Source organism: Lagenorhynchus albirostris, chromosome 17 (genome assembly GCF_949774975.1).
Source record: "Lagenorhynchus albirostris chromosome 17, mLagAlb1.1, whole genome shotgun sequence".
Lineage (NCBI taxonomy): Eukaryota > Metazoa > Chordata > Mammalia > Artiodactyla > Delphinidae > Lagenorhynchus > Lagenorhynchus albirostris.
Genome location: NC_083111.1, coordinates 2089973 through 2106306, shown reverse-complemented (window position 1 = coordinate 2106306; position 16334 = coordinate 2089973). Strand labels below are relative to the sequence as shown.

Below are 16334 nucleotides of genomic sequence, written 5' to 3'. Positions count from 1 at the left end.
AAAAGATACCTGCACTCCCAGGTTCATTGCAGCTTTATTCACAATAGCCAAGACATGGAAGCAATCTGTCTACTGACAGATGTGTGGATAAAGCAAATGTGGTATGTCCATACAATGAAATATTATTCAAGCTTAAAAAGAAGGAAATCCTGCCATTTCTGACAACGTGGCTGAATTTGGAGGACATTATGCTAAGTGAAATAAGCCAGATACAGAAGGACAAATGCTACATGATATCACTTATATGAGGAATTTAAAATAGTCAAACTTATAGAAGCACAGAGTAGCACAGAATAGTGATTGCCAGAGGCTGGGAGAGAAGAAAATGGGGAGGTATTACTAACCAAAGGGGACAAAGTTTCAGTTATTCTAGGTGAATAAAGCCTAGAGATCTACTGTACAAAATAGTGTCAAACCACATTCTGCTTCAAGAATAAATGATTTTTTATGCTACATTATATCATTTTCTACATGTTGGTAACATAAAGAGAAATTTTGTAATTAAACCCAACAAAGGCTTAGACTAAAACACAAGTGTGTTATTTTAAGCATTAATAAGGCATAGTTAGGGACTTTGGCACAGTGGTTAAGAATCCACCTACCAATGCAGGGGATATGGGTTCGAGCCCTGGTCTGGGAAGATCCTACATGCCACGGAGCAACTAAGTCCGTGCACCACAACTACTGAGCCTGAGCTCTGGAGTCCATGAGCCACAATTACTGAGCCCATAGGCCACAACTATTGAAGCCCACGTGCCTAGAGCCCGTGCTCCACAACAGGAGAAACCACCGCAATGAGAAGCCCACGCACGGCAATGAAGAATAGCCCCTACTCGCTGCAACTAGAGAAAGCCTGCGTGCAGCAACGAAGACCCAACACAGCCAAAAATAAATAAATAAAATAAAATAAAATAAATAAATTTAAAAAGTTATTTAAAAAAGGCATAGTTATTTATTCAGCATAATTTGTTCTTATAGTGACTGTGTAGATGGTGCAGGGAAGAGTAATTATCTTTATAAGAGTTATAACCATTGAATTTTTATGTAGGAAAACAGAATGATCACATATTAGGAGAGTGTATATTAAAATGCACAAATCTGTGAGGATACAGTGAATCTCACCAAACATAAAGACCGTTGCCTTCGGCATAACTTTCTGTTCTGTGTATAGCTGAACACCACCGGTAAGGCAGGTGTTGTCTCCAAAGTACAGACGACACAGAGGGTGCTAATGCTTCCACGTATCAGCGTGCAAGCAGCTGGTGTGTTCTTTGAAAGCACAGTTTAATATTTCTTGTCTTATTAGTCTATCAACCTGCTTTCCAGTCTTCATTCCACTGATACAGTAGACATATTTTCACTGATTATATTTTTCCTTGCCAATGAATTTCCCTTTGTCCTTTCTTGTCTCCTGAGTAGGGCACCGGAAATCTGTTTTGTGGAAATGATACCTCACAGCCACATTCCTCATAGGACCACTGAACTAGAAGGGGTGTTATTCGTTTTAGTCAGTCATGATCTTTTAACCTGCATTTCCTCTTCAGCGCATAACTTTATATTTCTTCCTCTTCCTTTTCTTTAGATATTTACTTATTTCTAAGTGGGATATTTGATCTGCAGCATCTTTATCAGATAATACCAGGCTTTCATACTTGTGTTAAGTTGTTTTGTGTAGCTCCGTATCCTAAATATAAATGTCTTATCCATCACCTACTGCAGTTATGGACGGTGTAAGAGATCAGACTGAGCTCAGTTTGATCTGTGACCGAAAATGTGTGGCTCTTCTTAGCTATTCAGTCTTGAGCTTCTCATTGAAAAATTCTAAACCTTAGTTTTCTTTTGTTGTTTTTTAAATGGGGGTAATAATGGTGATTTACCTGAATGACTCTGTGAAGCACCTGGCAAGAGTAAATCCTGCAATAATAATACTTAAATACTTATTATATCTGTTACCACTCTTATCATTATTTTGTGATAATTATTTCAGTAATTACTTTCTGCACAACTTCTTTGAAGAAACAGCTGATTTTTAAGTGGTGTGTTTTTAAATACAAAATTAAATTTAGCCAGTGATACAAAAGTATCATTAGTTTTATTTCTTTGACCTTGATCTTGTCTAGTTTATCTTAAAGGACCTTCTAATTTTATTTCTTAAGATAAGCCATAACTGACTGTAAATGCTAAAAAAAATTTTTAAACATGAAACGTCCCCTAATTACAAAGTTAATATTTCAAAGGTTTTATTTAAGCATCTTATTTTCTTTTTCAGAAACCTAATTAAAATTCTTTAAGAACCTAATGTTACAAGGAATGGCATACCTAGCATACTTTTGAATTTATAGATACTTTGAAAATCTAAAAATTTTGACTGGAACAAAAGAATATACGAGTGAACTGTAGCAACGGAGAGCAGATCAGTGGTTTCCGGGGGCCGGGAGTGGGCGGGGGTAGGATTGGCTGCAGAGGATGTGAGGGTATTATCTGGGGTCATGGAACTATTCCATGTCATAGTTGTGGTGCTGGTTAAAAGACACACTTATCACAACTAATTTCTTTATGTACTTAAAACTGGTGAATAGTTATTGTACGTAAATCATACCTCAACAAAGCTGACCAAAAAGGACAGATATAATATCTCATTAATATTTAACAGATATTTCTCTGAATACACCCTCATTCCCATTTTCATTTGCTGAATCTGTGTCGTCTTATATGGTGGCTGATCGTAAGTCTTGAAGTGAAAAAGTAAAATGTCTCCAACTTTTTCTTTTAGGAAATAGTTTGCATTCCCATATGCATTTTAGAATTAGCTCGTTCATTTTAAACCCCTCCCTCACCCCCAGTCAAAGTCCTCTGAGGTTCTGATTGGAATTACATTGAATCTGTGGATCAATTTGTTGGGGCGTCTGTCACCAAACACAAACACACCATGCATGAATACCAGGCAGAATAAAATGGGTTATTTTTAGTAGAACATTTTGGTTGCATTAGTAATTTGGGTAAAAACATATCACACCCCCAGCGGGTAACATCGCGTGTACCTTGGGTAGAGCAATCAGGCAGCTTTCCTGGGACCTGAGGCGCTTGGGGGCTAGTGTGCATCTGTGGGGATTGCATATTTGATCTTATTTCCTCAGCATCATTAAAATTCAGTTTCTAAGCGCCTCTCTAGGAATAGTTTTGTTCTTGCATTATTCAATTGTGCCTTTCCAACTGGCTTTGTGATCCCGTCTGAGATACACTGGATGGGAAAGCAGTGGTACCATATTCCCTGTGGTTAAGACCCAGCGCATCCCTCCTGGGGGCAGGATTGGCTGCCGGTCAGGGGCAACGTCCAGTCCACCCCACAGCTTCATCCCTTTTCCTCGCTGACATGCCCCAGCAGGAGTTTCACTCTGGCGAGCCCTCGTTTGGGCACTGCCTGAAAAGGAGGCTTTGAGGACTTTTTGCTCTCTGTACCATCCCAGATAAAATCTGTACGACATAAAGAGTAACCTGACTTTGAAAATGTCCAAGTTTGTTCTTCAATAGGAAGTGTATGTTAGGAACAGAGGCATTCTCTGATATCCTTGGGCTCTCTGAGGTCTCCCGGGGGAGGCCCAGACTCTCACACTGAGAGCCAGGTCGGTGCCGGGGATGGAGCGTCTCCCGTCTCCGGTCCCTGTGCCCGCATACAGGGGCTTATGCTCGGCGGGGATCAGAGGGGAGGAAGGCCTTGGTCGGACTTCAAGCGGTGTCTGGAAGGTAAAATGATTCAGGGGTCTGAGTAGGTTTGGAAGTCATTCTGTAAACAGAATCGCTGCTGCTGCATCTGCATTTGAGTTTCTGACTGAATTTCTTTTTCTGACTTATGTTTTAAGAGGGCAGTTTGTGGATTAATGTTCTCAGGTTAAGACTTTCATCTGCCCTGCAGCGAGCTCGGTCGTGTTCCCAAACCAGAGGACACCCAGCCTGGCAGCCCGTTCGAGTCAGCCGGCGAGCTCGTAGAAATAGCGTGTCTGGCCCCCTGTGCCCCAGGGCATCAGAACCTCAGGAGGAAGATGCTGGCGGCGGTGGTCTCCTCTCACGCTCCCTGGAAGAGTCTAGCAGCAGTCGGGGTTTACAGTCGCTCTCTCCACCTTAAAGGCGCCACACAGCTAGAGATGCTCGCCAGTCTTGTTGGTTTAGGTTTCCTTTTTTGTCTCCAGCCCTCTCCCGACAATCGTCACCCGTAGTTCATAAACCTTTTTGTCTGTAAGGCTGCCTTTATCTGCAGAGAAGCTGTGTCAGCTTCCAGTCAAATAAAGTGGGGCTGAGGCTTTAAGTGAATTATTATAAGTATTTGGGTCCAGGTCCTGAAGAAGTAGAAACCATGACCATGTGACCTCTCACGTGTTTCTCTGACCTGCCCCCGCCCCGATGCCCCGGCCGCTGGTGTCACTTTCCCATACTCATGTCCCTTCCTGATGTCACTGCACGGAAGCCTCTGGGACCTGGACCCTCCGGTTCTGCTTTGTGTGGCAGAGAATATTCACGTTGGGCCAGCCCACGCAGGTCTCATAAAATATGTGATGTGTTGTCAAGACAAAGAAAAAATCCAAACCTTAAACAGTAAATGCACTTAATGATTCTTCAAACGAAGCCTTGAGTTGTTTAACAAACGATAGGCCTTGACAACCCACACTGACCCCAGGCACCGCCCCTCTCTGGGCTCGGGATCGCATGGAAACTCTTCCTCTGGACCCTCTCCGAGTCTCCTTCACTTTATCTCCCCTCCTTCCCAGTCTCTTTCTTTTAAGGCTCTGCTCAGAGTTTTGCCCCAAAGAGCCTGTGTTCTCATGGAGCTTCTGTCCTCTTCTTTCCTTCCTGTGTGTGTCATCACGTACACGTTACATCTCGAGTGACACGAAACTCAAGAAATGGCTCAGGTGAGAACGGGAACTCATAATCCAACGACTCGGAAAAGGAAAAGTTAAAAAAAAAAAAACCCTCAGGGAACAAAAACCAAGGCTTTACCCTGCACTCCTACTCAGACGGCAGCGATGGTAAGAGCCCCGCACCCGTGTCAGGGTCCTCGTGGCCACCTGCTGAGGACACTTTGTGGCATGAAGTCTGGCATTAGCTGGGAGGTAAGTGACACCGTCAGAAAGGTTAAGAAGAAGAGAGAGAGTTCAAAGTCAGTGTCTCGTGCGTCGCTGCACAGCCAGCAGGTGGGAGAGTAAGAGAAGAAGCAGGTCCTTGGACACGCCTGGGGCCTTCTCCATCGCACCGCTGGGGGGGGGCCTGGGGCCTTCTCCATCGCACCGCTGGGGGCGCGTTGCTGCAGCCCCGGAACAGGCGGCCGCCTGGCACGCTGCTCGCACAGCGGGCTTGCACCACGGAGGCCGCGCCAGCCAGGATGCCAGTGGCGCCGCGGCGGAGACCTGGCCTTCACTCAGGGCTTCACGGAGGCGCCCGTCAGAGGTCGGAGGGGAGACAGGGCGGCCTCCGGGTGTGTGCTTGGAGCTCAGGACAGAGGCCCCGACGGGCGCCCGGCGTCTGGGAGCCGTCACCGTGTGGACGCGGTGACTAGGGGCGTGAAGACAGAAGGGAGTGGAGATCAGTGCCCAGTTCCTAACTCACTCAGACGCCTGGGGATCCACAGACAGAAGGAAACCGAGGGGAGGCTCTGCAACGCGGGCGACCGCAACAGCCTGGAGAAGGCGGTCCCGAAGGCCGCGTGGTCGGGTCTGAGGAGCGGCGAGCCCCTTCGTGCCGTCCAGGAGTCCAGACGAGGACGCGCGGGGAGCGGAGCCTTCGCCCACCGGGCCCCCGCGGCCCAGCAAGTCTCTCCAGCGCGGACCCGGGGCAGGGCCCAGAAGATCCGAGCCAAGGGAGCCAGCGGGTGCGGAAGGAGGACCACAGTGACGGCTGTAACATCTAAAGAGGGCAGCGAAAATGCTCCGAACCCGGAACTCTGAAGAACACTTGCTTTCACGTAGTTCTTTGCGAACCTGCTCTTGCACGTGTGCACCTGCGATGGACGTGATGCGATGTGAGTGAGGATAAAGGGTATGTGCAGTCTCAGGTTGGGCTTTGTTTCAAGCTTCATGTTTATAACGTTTTCAGCTGCATCAGCGTCCTAGTGCTGCCGTAACAAACGGCCAGGAACTCAGCAGTCTAGACCACACGCCCGCACGCGTTCCGCCTCTTGCAGGCGGGGTGGCCTCACCTGTCTACTGTGAAGTGTAAACCGCACACCCGCACGCGTTCCGCCTCTTACAGGCGGGGTGGTCTCACCTGTCTACTGTGAAGTGTTGGCAGGGCTCTTGCTTCTCTGGATGCTCTAGGGGAGAATCGTTTCCTGCTCAGTTGGGTTTCAGCTGAATCCAGCTGCTTGCGGCTGTAGGACTGTAGGCTGAAGGCCCATCCCAGCGTCTAGAGGCCGCTGCACCCCTCGGCCCGGGGCTCCCGGCCTCCACCTTCAAAGCCAGCAGCAGAGGTGGGGTCTGTCCCTCTCAGACCCTAGTCTCTGCTCGCTCTTCTGTTACATCTCCCCACGGACTCTTCCTTCCTTTTCCATTTTTTAAGGACTCCTGTGGTTAGATTTGTCTCACCCAGATAATCTGAGATAATATCCACATTCCAGAGTCCTTACCCTTAATCACACCTGCAGAGTCCCATTTGTCACGTAAGGTAACACTGTATCCCAGGTTCTGGGATCAGTGCATGAACACTTGGGGAGGCCACTATTCTGCTTCCACAGTAACATTAAACCTTTTTTTTTTCTTTAAACATCTTTTTGGGAGTATAATTGCTTTACAATGGTGTGTTAGTTGCTGCTGTATAACAAAGTGGATCAGCTATACATATACATATATCCCCATATCCCCGCCCTCTTGCGTCTCCCTCCCACCCTCCCTATCCCACCCCTCTAGGTGGTCACAAAGCACAGAGCTGATCTCCCTGTGCTATGCGGCTGCTTCCCACTAGCTATCTCTTTTACAGCTGGTGGTGTATATATGTCCACGTCACTCTCTCACTTCGTCCCAGCTTACCCTTCCCCTTCCCCATGTCCTCAAGTCCATTCTCTATGTCTGCGTCTTTATTCCTGTTCTGCCCCTAGTTTCTTCAGAACTTTTTTTTTTAATACCATATATATGTGTTAGCATACAGTATTTGTTTTTCTCTTTCTGACTTACCTCACTCTGTATGACAGATTCTAGGTCCATCCACCTCACTACAAATAACTCAATTTCGTTTCTTTTTTATGGCCGAGTAATATTCCATTATATATATGCGCCACCTCTTCTTTATCCATTCATCTGTCGATGGACATTTAGGTTGCTTCCCTGTCCTGGCTATTGTAAATAGTGCTGCAGTGAACATTGTGGTGCATGACTCTTTTGAATTATGGTTAAACCTTCTTTGATAACACAATTAATGGTTCTGTATTATTAGCCATATGGATGTATTATGATTAATTTTAAACATTTATTATTGGAGGTCTGTATGTTTTCAGATTGTGTTGTTTTAAGTAGTACTGTGGGGATATCCCTTCGGCCTTCATTTATTTTGTTACATCCTTAAGTGAAATCATTTATGTCTTTTTGACACCAGGTCCTTTCCTTGGTGGCAAGAAGCCTGGGAGGGTCTGTCACTTTCAGTCCCAGGGCAGTTATCTAAATAACTTAAGGATGCGTCCAGTGACCTTTTTTATTAACATTTTAATCCACTCATGGTTGTAATACTGCAGTGGCTCCTGGTGTTTCCCTTTTCCCAACCACCTTGCACACCACCACCAGATCAGACATATGAGCGGGGCACCCAGTGCTTCAGCTCCTCGGCCAAGGTCAGACGGCTAGTGAGTGGGAGTCGGGGTCCAGATCCGTGCTCCCAGCCTCTACACGTGCTGCCTGTTCTGTGCTCCTTTCCTGATGGCCTCTCCCTTCAAAGCCAGGTCAGAGCCGCCTCTGTTTCTCCCCTCTGGCTTCCCACTCTGCGCGATCTCGTCTCCCCTCCCCCTGGAGGCTTCTGCTTCTACCTGCAGGTTGGAAGGATCGTGGGGGGCCTGTGTTTACTACTAACCACCACGGTTAGTTAGCAGTAACTACCACGTGGCTCACGTTAGGTGTTTACGCGCAGAAAACTAGCGGGCACTTAGCCACCTGTCCTGAGCCCTGGACCGTAACATCTCCAGGGCATGAAGATAGTAGCTCCCCACAGACTTGCTGTAAGGCGTAAACAGGGTGATTTATATAAGGCGGCCGGGCCAGTGCCTGGCGGACGGTGACACAGAGGGGTTTGCTCTTGTCACTGTTCAGGTGACCCTCCTGGAGGAGTGCGTGTTCGCCAGGTGCAGACTGGAACTCGAGGGCGGAAAGCAGGGCCGCCCGGTGCGGCTCGCAGGGCCGCCTTCTTGAAGGCGGGAGGGCCGCGGAGACCCAGGTGGCGGCGGGCCTGTGCTGAGGGGTCTCGTCGCTGAGGAGGTGCTGAGAGGCGATTGAATCAGGTTTATACACATTTTTTTGGTGGCCGTCTCGTAAATGTCTGCATGCGTCCAAAATGAGAGGCAGGTAAAGAAATTAGTTAAAAACATAGTCGGAATGAAGACAAGTGCAATGGGGACAGTGGTGGGGTAGGAGCCACAGCGGCCCTGGGTGGGCAGTGGGTGGAAGAGGGCGGTCAGCTGAGTCAGCAACAACGCTGAGCCCTGGGTGAGGCCCCGGAAGGGCCGTGCGGGGGTCCCCGTGCCAGGCCGGGCTGGAGGGGCCCAGAGGACCCCCGGGGGACGCCTGGCAGGCACCTGGCAATGCAGGTCCGACCCGGAGGAACACACCGGGGCGTCGTCAGCATAGGCGGGCCGGGGGGTCGCGTGGTGGGTGATGCTTCGTCGTGGGCGTCATCGGCAGCCCTGTCTCTACAGGGCACTTAACCGGCGGGCACGGTTTCCATTCGGTCGTGTCGGGAAAGACTGTGATTAGCGGGGCATGCTGTGCGTTTGGAGGTGCAGATCTTGGTGGCAGCAGGGACAACTGAGTAGCGGCAGAAGTAACCCTGGCAGGAGAAGGTGGGAGGGAGGGGCGTGAAAACAGAGAGTGGACGGGCCTGTCCCAGAAACGGAAACTTCGCTCACCGGCCGGGACACCTTGCCTCACATCACTTGCAGACGGGACTGCAGCCTTGGCTACCATGTGTCAGGCAGAGGTTTACACGTTCTTGGCTCAGCAGGCTGAGTGTGAACACGGACGCTGCCCCCACTGTCTCCCACTGTGAAACGGTGACGACCCCCAGGTCCTGTTGCTCGGTCGCGCTGGCTGGACGGCCCTCTGAGGCGTGGTTATGCCCCTTCCCTCCTGCAGGTGGCGCTGTGTCCCCACCGTCCCGGCCTCGGCCACGCAGCTGCCATGCCGGCGATGCCCCGTCCACCCCAGCTTGCCCGCCCGGTGCGTGCTCCTTAGCAGGACGCCGGCGATGCGTCGCGGCGAAATCAGGGCGGCATTTATACTTCAGCGACACTCTCAGTGCGGTGAGGGGAAAAACTATACATGGGGTACAATTTCAGACCAAGAGAGATCTGGATTTTTGGTAACTTTCCCTCCCTCCCCAGATTTGTAGCAACTAGCGGGCTGTCTTACACACAGCAACCTACCTCGGTTGGGTTTCCTGTTTCTGATTTGCACAATTCTATATAACTAGGGTTTGCGTTTTCAGGCTCAAAATTAAGCGTGAGTCCTTGAGTTTGCCAGGTAGTGTGACCGTCTGCGGTCATCATCAAAGTGACCCTGAACGTGACACTTTATTTTTTTTTATTTTTACAGCTTTATTGGAGTATAATTGCTTTACAATGGCGTGTTAGTTTCTGCTTTATGACAAAGTGAATCAGTTATACATATACATATGTCCCCATATCTCTTCCCTCTTGCATCTTCCTCCCTCCCACCCTCCCTATCCCACCCCTCCAGGCGGTCACAAAGCACCGAGCTGATCTCCCTGTGCTGTGCGGCTGCTTCCCACGAGCTACCTACCTTACGTTTGGTAGTGTATGTATGTCCATGCCTCTCTCGCGCTTTGTCACAGCTTACCCTTCCCGCTCCCCGTGTCCTCAAGTCGAACGTGACACTTTCTGCTTTCCAGCAATCACCTGATGAGGACAGTGCGGTGGCCACCGGTTCCCGGGTGGGAATCACGGGATTCATGGCGGTGCCTTTGATGCGCTGTCCCGTTGAACCTGGCCCACCCGGCCAGCACTGGCTCCATCTGCCTTCTGTTAAGAGGGCACCACGTTTAGAACTGTTTACTGAAACAGTTGGGAAAAGAGATTTTATATTAAGCTGGATACGTATTTCTGAGTGTGTGTAATTATAGAAAGGGAGAGAGAAGCAGAAGAATGGGCAGCCCCCAAATGTTACAGTTGGTAATTACCGGGGGGTGGGAGTTTTAAGAGTTTTTTTAAAATGTACTTTTCTGCACTGTTTGAATTTTCCTCAGGCAATATGTCATTTTTTAAATGACTTTGGTGAGGTATAATTTACATACCATAAAGCTCACCCATTTAAAGCAGTATGTAATTTTTACAAAAGCCACGACACCATTAAAAACCACAGGCAGGTCAGACCAAAAAAAAGATGGGCTTCACCGAACATGCCTTCCTGTACTTTTCCTGTGGTGGGAAAAGTCATATGTGTGGAGAATTTTAGAAGATTTTTTTTGGATGAAGGTGACGTATCAGCTCAACTAACAGTTTTTAAAAACAGAAGCAGAGTTTGCTTTAAAATTGTTCTTCTTTCTCAGTCCCCTGGGATTGCACCGTATCAAGAATAGTTCAGGCCGCCTTTATTTCAGTAAAGCAGGGTATGCAATTCAACAATTTTAGTGTTTTCTGGAATGGTTTGGAACTTTTGCATTTCTAACCTTAAACTTTTTCAAAGATTCCAAAAGTTTCGAGATTGCATCCTTGGGTTGGAAAACTCCCAAGAGCAATTTCCTATGAAATTGTGCTGTTTCTATTTCAGGAGAGAAAGTGACAACATAATAGAATTTGATGATTTCCTATTCAGTAACTAGGTGTGAACTGAAAGTAAAAGAAGCTTTTTCAGAAATGCGTTCCAACTCTTCAAACGATACCGTTTGAAAGACAAGTAGAGTATTAATAGAGGAAAACATTTTATTTTAATTTTATTTTTTTGTGGTACGCGGGCCTCTCACTGTTGTGGCCTCTCCTGTTGCAGTCCGTGGCATGTGGGATCCTCCCGGACCGGGGCACGAACCCGTGTCCCCTGCATTGGCAGGCGGACTCTCAACCACTGCACCACCAGGGAAGCCCCGAGGAAAACATTTCATATTAATGTTTTTTTTTTTAGTTAGTTAAAGGTTGCATCCTCAGAAGAATTTCACATCCAAAATGAAAATGCCGTGTCACACATTTATATGATGTCCTTGATTCCACGCTAAGTGGGAAGATTTGCCTAAATGTCGAGAGTTGTGACAGTCTTTGAAAAGCCCAGAGAAAGGGATTTGAGGAGGTTTTTTTTTTTTTTTAAATTGAAGTATAATTGACTTACAGTATTATATTAGTTTCAGATGTACAACATAGCAATTCAATATTCTTATACATTACAAAATGATCACCATGATGTATAGTTACCATCTGTCATCATACAAAGATATTAAAATGTAATTGACTATATTCCCCACACTATACCTTTCATAACCATGACTCATTTATTTTATAACTGGAGGTTTGCATCTCTTAATCTTCCTCACATATTTCATTCACCACCCCCTTTCCCTCTGGCAACCACCTGTTTGTTCTCTGTATCTATGAGAGTGTTTCTGTTTTGTTATGTTTGTTCATTTGTTTTGTTTTTAAAATTGTACATGTAAGTGAAATCTTACAGTATTTGTCTTTCTTTGTCTGACTTTTTTCACTCAGCATAATACTCTCTAGGCTCATCCACGTTACTGCAGATGGCAAGATGTTATCATTTTGTATGGCTGAGTAATATTCCATTGTGTATATGCACCACATCATCTTTATCCATTCCTCTCTTGATGGGCACTTAGGTTGCTTCCATATCTTGGCTATTGTAAAGAATGCTGTAATGAACATAGGGGTCTATACATCTTTTCAAATTAGTGTTTTAGTTTTCTTTTTTTTTTTTTCTTTTCTCCCTCCCTCCCACCCTCCCTATCCCACCCCTCTAGGTGGTCACAAAGCACCGAGCTGATCTCCCTGTGCTATGCAGCTGCTTCCCACTAGCTATCTACCTTACGTTTGGTAGTGTATATATGTCCATGCCTCATTGATTGATTTGCATATAGTGAAGAATCCTTGCATTCCTGGGATAAACACCACTTGATCATGGTGTATGGGTCTTTTAACATGCTGTTGGATCCTGTTTGCCAGTATTTTGTTGAGAATTTTTGCATCTATGCTCATCAGGGATATTGGCCTGTAGTTTTCTTTCTTTGTGACATCCTTGTCTGGTTTCAGTATCAGGGTGATGGTGGCCTCGTAGAATGAGTTTGGGAGTGTTCCTCCCTCTGCTATATTTTGGAAGTTTGAGAAGGATAGGTGTTAGCTCTTTACTAAATGTTTGATAGAATTCTCCTGTGAAGCCATCTGGTTCTGGGCTTTTGTTTGTTGGAAGATGTTTAATCACAGTTTCAACTTCAGTGCTTGTGATTGGTCTGTTTACATTTTCTGTTTCTTCTGGGTTCAGTCTCAGAAGGTTGTGCTTTTCTAAGAATTCGTCCATTTCTTCCAGGTTGTCCATTTTATTATATAGAGTTGCTTATAGTAATCGCTCATGATCCTTTGTATTTCTGCAGTGTCAGTTGTTACTTCTCCCTTTTCATTTATAATTCTATTGATGTGAGTCTTTTCCCTTTTTTTCTTGATGAGTCTGGCTAATGGTTTATCAATTTTGTTTATCTTCTCAAAGAACCAGCTTTTAGTTTTATTGATCTTTGCTATCTTTTCCTTCACTTCTTTTTCATTTAATTCTGATCTCATCTTTATGATTTCTTTCCTTCTGCTAACTTTGGGGTTCTTTTTGTTCTTCTTTCTCTAATTGCTTTAGGTGTAAGGTTAGGTTGTTTATTTGAGGTGTTTCTTGTTTCTTGAGGTAGGATTGTATTGCTATAAACTTCCCTCTTAGAACTGCTTTTGCTGCATCCCATAGGTTTTGGGTCTTCGTGTTTTCATTGTCATTTGCTTCTAGGTATTTTTTGATTTCCTCTTTGATTTCTTCAGTGATCTCTTGGTTATTTAGTAGTGCATTGTTTAGCTGCCATGTGTTTGTATTTTTTACAGATTTTTCCCTGTAATTGATATCTAGTCTCATAGTGTTGTGGTCAGAAAAGATACTTGATATGATTTCAATTTACTTAAATTTACTAAGGCTTAATTTGTGACCCAAGATATGATCTGTCCTGGAGAATGTTCCATGAGCACTTGAGAAGAAAGTGTATTCTGTTGTTTTTGGATGGAATGTCCTATAAATATCAATTAAGTCCATCTTGTTTAATGTGTCATTTAAAGCTTTTGTTTCCTTATTTATTTTCAGTTTGGATGATCTGTCCATTGGTGAAAGTGGGGTGTTAAAGTCCCCTACTATGACTGTGTTACTGTCGATTCCCCCTTTTATGGCTGTTAGCATTTGCCTTATGTATTGAGGTGCTCCTATCTTGGATGCATAAATATTTACAATTGTTAGGTCTTTGTCATGGATCGATCCCTAGATCATTATGTAGTGTCCTTCTTTGTCTCTTGTAATAGTCTTTATTTTAAAGTCTATTTTGTCTGATGTGAGAATTGCTACTCCAGCTCTCTTTTGATTTCCATTTGCATGGAATACCTTTTTCCATCCCCTCACTTTCAGTCTGTATGTGTCCCTAGGTCTGAAGTGGATCTCTTGTAGACAGCATATATACAGGTCTTGTTTTTGTATCCATTCAGCCAGTCTGTGTCTTTTGGTTGTAGCATTTAATCCATTTACATTTAAGGTAGTTATCAGTATGTATGTTCCTATTACCATTTTCTTAATTGTTTTGGGTTTGTTATTGTAAGGCTTTTCCTTCTCTTGTGTTTCCTGCCTAGAAAGTTCCTTTAGCATTTGTTGTAAAGCTGGTGTGGTGGTGCTGAATTCTCTTAGCTTTTGCTTGTCTGTAAAGGTTTTTTTTGCTTGTTTGTTTTTGCGGTACACGGGCCTCTCACTGTTGTGGCCTCTCCCGTGCGGAGCACAGGCTCCGGATGTACAGGCTCAGCAGCCATGGCTCACGGGCCCAGCCGCTCCGCGGCATGTGGGATCTTCCTGGACTGGGGCACGAACCTGTGTCCCCTGCATTGGCAGGCGGACTCTCAACCACTGTGCCACCAGGGAAGCCCTGTCTGTAAAGGTTTTAATTTCTCTGTTGAATCTGTATGAGATCCTTGCTGGGTAGAGTAATCTTGGTTGTAGGTATTTTCCCTTTCATCACTTTATAAATATGTCCTGCCACTCCTTTCTGGCTTGCAGAGTTTCTGCTGAATGATCAGCTGTTAACCTTATGGGGATTCCTTTATATGTTATTTGTTGTTTTTCCCTTGCTGCTTTTGATATTTTTTCTTTGTATTTAATTTTTGATAGTTTGATTAATGTATGTTTTGGCGTGTTTCTCCTTGGATTTTTCCTGTATGGACTGTTTGTGCTTCCTGGACTTGACTATTTCCTTTCCCATATTAGGGAAGTTTTCATCTATAATCTCTTCAAATATTTTCTCAGTCCCTTTCTTTTTCTCCTCTTCTTCTTGGACCCCTATAATTCAAATGTTGGTGTGTTTAATGTTGTCCCAGAGGTCTCTGAGACTGTCCTCAATTCTTTTCATTCTTTTTTCTTTATTCTGCCCTGCAGTAGTTATTTCTACTATTTTATCTTTCAGGTCACTTATCCATTCTTCTGCCTCCGTTATTCTGCTATTGATTCCTTCTAGAGAATTTTCAATTTCATTTTTTGTGTTATCCATCATTGTTTGTTTGCACTTTAGTTCTTCTAGGTCTTCTAGTTCTTCTAGACCTAGGTCTAGGTGTTATAGATTGTTAAACGTTTCTTCTATTTCCTCCATTCTGTTTCCAAGGTTTTGGATCATCTTCACTATCATTACTCTGAATTCTTTTTCAGGTAGACTGCCTATTTCCTTTTCATTTGTTTGGTCTGGTGGGTTTTTACCTTGCTCATTCATCTACTGCATATTTCTCTGTCCTCTCATTTTGCTTAACTTACTGTGTTTGGGGTCTCCTTTTCCCAGTCTGCAGGTTCATAGTTCCCACTGTTTTTGGTGTCTGCTCCCAGTGGGTAAGGTTGGTTCAGTGGGTTGTGTAGGCTTTCTGGTGGAGGGGACTGGTGCCTGTTTCCTGGTGGATGAGGCTGGATCTTGTCTTTCTGGTGGGCGGTACCTCGTCTGGTGGTGTGTTTTGGGGTGTCTGTGAACTCATTATAATTTTAGGCAGCCTCTCTGCTAGTGGGTGGGGTTGTGTTCCTGTCTTGCTAGTTGTTTGGCATAGGGTGTCCAGCACTGTAGCTTGCTGGTCGTTGAGTGGAGCTGGGTCTTAGCATTGAGGTGGAGCTCTCTGGGAGAGCTTTGGCTGTTTGATATTACATGGAGCCAGGAGGTCTCTGGTGGACCAATGTCCTGACCTCGGCTCTCCCACCTCAGAGGCACAGGCCTGACACCTGGCAGGATCACCAAGGCCCTGTCAGCCACGTGGCTTCAGCAAGGATTTCAACTAAACGTGATATTCAGACTTCCTGATATGACTTGCCAGGAATGCAGGGAACATGCAGCCACTGAGCTTCTCAGTTCCTTCCTCTTTTAAACTTCTTTAACGTTCACTGCTCTACATCCACAGCTATCTGCATGTAGGCCTTCACTGAGAAACACTCTGGAACAGACTCATTATCTAGAAAAACGTCTGGGAGGAACCACAGCAAGCCAGCTTCTTAGCAGTTGCGGCCATAACAGCAAGCTTGTTCTTCCCTGTGGATGGGGCAACACGTAGTCTTGCAGGTGCGAGGGCGCCTCCTGGGTCCTAAGGAAACTAGCTTCTTGTCTCCCTTGCTGTGGACGAGGCACCGACATTGTGGTCTGCAGTCTTACTATGTCATGTTTAGATGTGTGTGTTTAACTTACCCTTCTTGGTGTCCTTTGACACATGCTCAACCACACTTATCTTTTGGCCTTTTGATAACAGCCACTCTAACAGGTGTGAGGTGATATCCCATTGATTTGTGTTTCCCTGGTGATGAATGACGTCGAGCGTCTCTTCATGGACCTGTTGGTCATTTGTAGGTCTCCTTTGGAAAAATGTCTATTCACGTTCCACGCCTGAGTCT

At 45.7% G+C, this 16334-nt stretch overlaps 1 long non-coding RNA gene across 1 annotated transcript in view; it reads left to right on the top strand.

Moving 5' to 3' along the window:
* Window positions 1-16334, top strand: part of LOC132508224 (uncharacterized) — a 208536-nt gene that overhangs the window by 81464 nt on the left and 110738 nt on the right. The gene's annotated exons all lie outside the window — the stretch shown is intronic.